Source organism: Alosa sapidissima, chromosome 19 (genome assembly GCF_018492685.1).
Source record: "Alosa sapidissima isolate fAloSap1 chromosome 19, fAloSap1.pri, whole genome shotgun sequence".
NCBI classification, from domain to species: Eukaryota; Metazoa; Chordata; class Actinopteri; order Clupeiformes; family Clupeidae; genus Alosa; species Alosa sapidissima.
The window spans coordinates 27,788,929-27,795,377 of NC_055975.1; the positions used below are offsets into that span (position 1 = coordinate 27,788,929).

Here is a 6,449-nt window from a genome sequence, read left to right on the forward strand (position 1 = left end):
CAGACCGCATTCCACTCAGCAGCCACAGAAATGGCATTCATTTCACAGCCAAGTGTGTGCGTGTGTGTGAGTGTTGAAGTGCATATGTCTCTCTCTCTCTTTCTCTCTCTCTCTCTATGTGTGTGTGTGTGTGTGTGTATGCGTGTGTGTGTGTATGTGTGAAAGACAGTTGAGAGTATGAGTGTGTGTCTAAGTAAATTTGTGTGGAAATGTGTGTGTGTGTGTGTGTGTGTGTGTGTGTGTGTGTGTGACCTATGCCAGCCACTTTTAAGGACAAATCTAGTCTAAGAACAACCAAGGGTAAACTCTCACTGGGGACCGGAGTAGTTTTAAGTGAAACCGGAATATGCACTTACAACCAAATAGCATATAGCAATAGCCTTGAGGGTCAAGCTTGCTACGTCAAAGTACATCACTACTATAAGCCACTGACAAGACTCAAAATATAATTTAAGTTCTGTAATACCATGGAGAGGGTCCCTGCAGAAAAACCAGTAATTTTTAACTTTGCAAGTGTACAGAAAGGGCATACAAATGACTGTGTGTGCAGGCAGTGTATTTAATGTGCAGTCAGTGCTTTAACTCCTGAGAACCAATCCATAGACCTATGTCCTCTGTAGTGGACATACGTTCTAGAAGCATACCCCTTTACCCCTTTGAGCTATTCTATCAATTCCTGTGGTCTTTTAAAGAGGACATCCTGGGTTTTCTAATGATATATCATGTGATTGGCTGGGTTGCTGGGAACCTCCTCTTCCTGGTTCTCAAAAATGGTTCACATCAAAACAAGCACATTTTATGGAAGGAGGAGAGATAAGTCAAATAGTGTCTTCTTATTAAGCATTCATTATGATGGCAATTTATGGTCTTGTTAATGAAAATGTCAGGAATCATATGATTCATTTTGAAAGAAGTTAAGTTATTTACATTTTGAAATAATAGTTACTTTATGAATGTCCATTATAATGGACACCAGGACCAAAATATTTAGATTTTTTGGGAAATTTAGGAGATCATTTGTATAGGATGAATGAGGGGGGGTCAGATTTGGAGCTCTCAGGTGATGAGTGAGTGAAACAGAGATGAGGACTATGATCCTGTGCCTCAAGAAGATAGTGAGGAAGAGTAAGACTAAAAAATGAATTATCGCAGATGAAAGAAAAACATGAAAATGAAATGAACAATCCAGAAAAAAGAAATACAACTGTCCAAAAAGGCAAATAAAGTAGTCTAGAAGGATAAATAACATTTTCCCTTATATTTGGTTAAATTTACCCTTAATTTAATACCACTAAAAGCATAATTTGTCCATTTTTGTCTATTTTCATGGCTACCTTTTCATAGTAAAATGGTCCATTTGTCCACCACAGGGGACATGCTATAAAATTTAAAATAAAAATAATTTTTAAAAAATAAAAATTGTAAGATGTTTTTTTAATCCTAAATAGAAAGGAAATCACACAAAAAAAGAAATTGTTGGACACTTTTTTTTCTTGGTTCCCAGGAGGTTAAAGGTAAACTATGCAGTATTGGCAATTTCCTTACTGTGTTCTCGGTTTTTGCTTCTTTTTCGCTGGCTCTGTCAGGACGAATGTCTGAGAAACTCCATCGCTACCTTTTTCTAGCCGGTGCCTGGCGTGCAGTGTTGGACAAGTTACTTTAAAATCGTAATGTATTATGTATTACTTATTACTGTCATTTCAAAGTAATTTGTTACATTATACTATTACTGTCTCTGAATTGTAAGGCATTACATTACTATTGCATTACTTTTAAGTTACTTTCACCAAAATATCTAGAAATATGGATTTGGCATTCTAAATGCAGTTTATTACGCTCAATGCAGCTCATTGCTCTTCCAATGGAGGGAGATGTGGTATAGCATAATGACTGAGCTAGGCTTAATGCTAATAGTAGAATGCAATAGGAGCAGTGCTCATGATGCAATACAAGGAACAATCATAGTCAGAATTTTGTTAAAAACTGACAAAAGGTCAAAGTCTGGTAAATTGTGTTAGAAATACTGTAACTTTAAGGCCTAGGCCTTCTCATTAAAATCAACAGAGAGCCTAAATCAAAGCTTACATAAAGAAATGTCAAGATGGTGGCCTGCTGGCCATTTCGGTACCCTAATTGAGTGGCTTTGAGTGAGTGACATTTAAATGATAACTCAAACACCTAAAGTAAAATAAAAAGGCTTATAATTTAAGACCATTACTGTGTATTTTTAAACATTAATTTCTGAAGAAATGCTGTTTTACTTATAAATGGTGCACTGTCACTTTAAGAACATTGATCTTTACGTTCTCATAATGCCCTTTTGCAAGCTCTTGTTTATTTGAGTTACATTGATAGCACAATATTAACAATAATATGCACAATGTTAAGTTGTTATAAGCAGCCTTCATTGCTTTGGAAATGGAAGTGTGCAATGACATGTTGCTTCACATTTCTTTGTGCAATTAAAAGTTAAATATAAGCCTGGTAGCCACCTAGCTATCTGAATGGAATGCGTTTCAGTCGACTCGGTATATCATGTGCTTCATGAAATGCTTGGAAAATGAATTATTGAAGACCCACCAATTCCATTCTAGTATAGTACTACGTGGTGGAGATTGAGAGAACCCAAAAAGTATCAAACTTGCATGTGACATGGTGTTAGTGCATTTTGACATTGTAAACGTTATTGAGTGAAACGCCGTTTGCAGTAAAGCTACTTTTCATTGGCTATATTTGGGTGCCCCCTCTGTCCTTTGGTGCCCTACGCAAAGTGCATGATACGCGTGGTGGGAGCGGTGGCACTGCCAGGCTACACAATCTTTTTCTGCATTTCTATCCCTTTATTCTCTTTAATTCAAGTTCACAGCACAAAGCTGACATGCACTACTAAAAGCATAATTTGTGTTTTAACAAGAATCAAAAAGATTAGCATGGCACCACTTTAGATGTTTCATTAAATTACTTGTGCTATTTCGCGAGGCATAGCGAGATCTTTCGGTTTCGCACACAAAGTGCACTTACTTAACTATTATGTTCTTCATATCCTTGTCTCTGACAAGCTGAAAATAATAAGCGTAGGCTTATGTCTATCCAGCAAATAGAATCCGACTTCGAGTCTGCTGCAGCCACAGTCATCTTCAACTAGTATCAGGAGATAACGTTCTACTATTATGCGCGATTTTTTTCTTTTCTGTTGTTCTCGCGGTCGTGTTTGCGAATATGTATCAAAACAAAACACCACTTAATTTCGGGTTAAAATGCATTGTAACGTGCGTTACTGAAGTTTGTACCGAGTAAAATATTAGCCAACTTTTTTTAGTAATGCCTTACATTACCGCGTTACTGCAAACAGCAATATATTACAGTAATTGCATTACTTTTGTAACGCATTACTCCCAACACTGCTGGCGTGTATGTGTATTTGAATGCAGTAAAGCAATTCGTTACACTTGTTACTTCCTGACACTGAGGCCGTCGGCCAGCCGGCCCACAGTTGCAAGGGTGGTTTTTCCGCTCACAGGCGCTAGGGGGAAGCGAGACGGCCACCATTCAACCCGAAAAAAGTCATATAACCATTCCAATGACTCTGAAGCTGTTAAATAAAGGTAAATTAAGCTAAAAAAAACTTGCATATTAAGCTAAAAAAAACCTGCATAGTGTATCTTTAACAGCTCAATGTTAAGTAGAGAATGAGAGACATTAGGGCCTCGAGTGTCTGCAACAACATCATCATCATCATCATCATCATCATCATCATCAACAACAACAACAACAACAACAACAACAACAACAGCAACACTTTGACTTTGGTTTCTGATGTCACTGGCAGAAGAAGGTAGATAGACTTTTATAATAATAATTTTAAAAAATCCCCATACAACTTCGTTTTTAGATTCATCCACACAGGGTTTTTCGGTCTGACTATCTGGTTACGGCTGACTACGTTTCCTCAGGAGAAGGGGGCTGAAAGGCCACTGATAATTTAGGACAGCACTGCTTCATCTGTGGGTGTGTATGAAGAAAAACATAGGCCTACCCTTTTTCCCTGGTAGTAAGGGTGTGCTTCCATAATGTGTGGTCACAATGACATTCGAATGTGTGATCTAAGTTTAAAACAGTCAGAGCGAGGCAGAGAGAGGGAGAGAGAGAGAGAGAGATTTGTGTATTGTTTGCAAGATTTTATTGTTTGCAAGATTGCAAGATTTTTTATATTGTTTCTGCCGAACAATATTAAAAGTTCAAACAAAAACACCCAACAATGCATGTAGGGCAGAATTAGGCCGCTTTCCATTGGCATTAAGTATTCAAAAAAGAACCTTAAAATTCTGGATGCATTTGAACAGCAGTCCCAAAAACTCTCTCCATTTTGAGGCACTGAAAACCCAGGAGCTGAACCCTGAAAAGAGTCCTCTGAGCCAGCTGGTACTGAAGTTAACTAACTCAATAACAAAAACTAACAAAGATCAAGCTCAGTCCAGCGCTGCTTCCCAAACATCAATTAGAGTCAACAAAATAATGAATCAAGCAAAAGAAGATTATTTAGACCATTGGACAAACCGAATTACAAACCAAAGTAGAATGAATTCCTATCTGATCCTAAAAATTCAATTCAATTTATTGTGCTTATAGAGCGCCAAAACATTACACATGTATCATGGCGCTTTACAGAATGTAGGCAATCAGAGAAAAAGAAAAGAGGGAGAAAAGAAAAGAAAGAAAGAAAGAAGGAAGGCGTGTGTGTCCATGCGTGTGTGTGTGTGTGTGTGTGTGTCCATGCATGCATGTGTGTGTGTGTGTCCATGCATGTGCGTGTGTGTCCATGCATGCGTGTGTGTGTGTGTGTGTCCATGCATGCGTGTGTGTGTGTGTGTCCATGCATGCGTGTGTGTGTGTGTCCATGCATGCGTGTGTGTGTGTGTGTGTGTGCTTGCGTGTGTGTGTGTGTCCATGCATGTGTGTGTGTGTGTGTGTGTGTCCATGCATGTGTGTGTGTGTGTGTGTCCATGCATGCATGTGTGTGTGTGTGTGTGTCCATGCATGCGTGTGTGTGTGTGTGTGTGTGCTTGCGTCTCTGCGTTTATTCTATTCTTCCTCCAGGCTGGTACAACCGCTTGTTCATCAATTTCACTCTGCGGAGACACATCTTCTTCTTCCTGCTGCAGACCTACTTCCCCGCCACACTGATGGTCATGCTGTCCTGGGTGTCCTTCTGGATCGACCGCAGGGCCGTGCCCGCCAGAGTCTCCTTAGGTCAGACGAGAACCCAATTTTGTTTTATAGACCCTTTCAACCAAAGATTCTAGAGCGGAGCTCTGTTTTAGAATCTTTGCTTTCAACAATTATAACAAAAACAATGACTTCCTTTTTAACATTCCATATGTTATCTTAATGCAGAGGAAGTAGATTGGGACCCAAATAGAACATTCAAGCATTGTTTTTGGTTTTATTGTTGAAAGTTAAACTGTTCAAGAGAAATTGCGTACGGAAAAAGTTGTAAGCGGAATAATAATAATAAGAAGTTGCCTAGGAAGAACAGTACAGTGCATTTTCATGCACTGTAATAATTATATGATTACTTAGACAGACATAGTAAAACTATGTATTTGCTAAGATTTCAACACTTGAACAAGTTTCATACACATAAAACACTTACAAATATTGTCTTTAATATCCACATAAGGTGTAATAAAAGATGAATAAGCATTCATGCTGCATAGGAATATGCAGAAATAAGAATATATGAATGTGAACAGGCATAAGGTGCATAGATATACAGTAAGTGTATATGCTGTGTGGCATGTGCATAAGGTGCATAGATATCAATTCAATTTAATTTATTGTGCTTATATAGCGCCAAAACATTACACATGTATCATGGCGCTTTACAGAATGTAGGCAATCAGAGAAAAAGAAAAGAGGGAGAAAAGAAAAGGAAGAAAGAAAGAAGGAAGGAAGGAAGGAAGGCCCATGGGTAACAGGGGCGAGAAAAAACTCCCTAGAATTGGAGATACATATAGGAAGAAACCTCGAGCAGATCCACGACTCAAGGGCCTGACCCATCTGCCTAGGGTCAATACGGACAGTAAGGTCTATAAACAATGACACATGCATATGACAGTCAGGTGTGGAGAATAGCACATGGTGTTTAAAGCACCTGAGGTGAAAGTTACAAAAGGTGGGATGATTACGTATCCGGTATGATAAAGCATAATCATGATTTAGTGAGAGAAAGTGCAAAAGTCTGGCGTCGGAATTGTCCAGGAAAAGAAAGTTGTGAGGGGGCCAGTGGTGGGTCAGCAGACAGGCCAGAATCTGGGCAGAGTTGTCATAAGCAGGTGATGGGGCTGTACGGGCCAGGAATCCAGGTAGGGGGACAGTAATACAGCAGTCAAGGATGGGACTTCAGGCGGGATGGGTAAGAGGAGGGCCAGGCACACGGATGGTTGATG

The 6,449-nt window shown here is 39.2% G+C and overlaps 1 pseudogene; it reads left to right on the forward strand.

Moving 5' to 3' along the window:
* The first annotated feature begins 1,082 nt into the window (after window positions 1-1,082).
* The window catches only part of LOC121693650, a 21,928-nt pseudogene continuing 16,561 nt past the window's right edge, over window positions 1,083-6,449 (forward strand).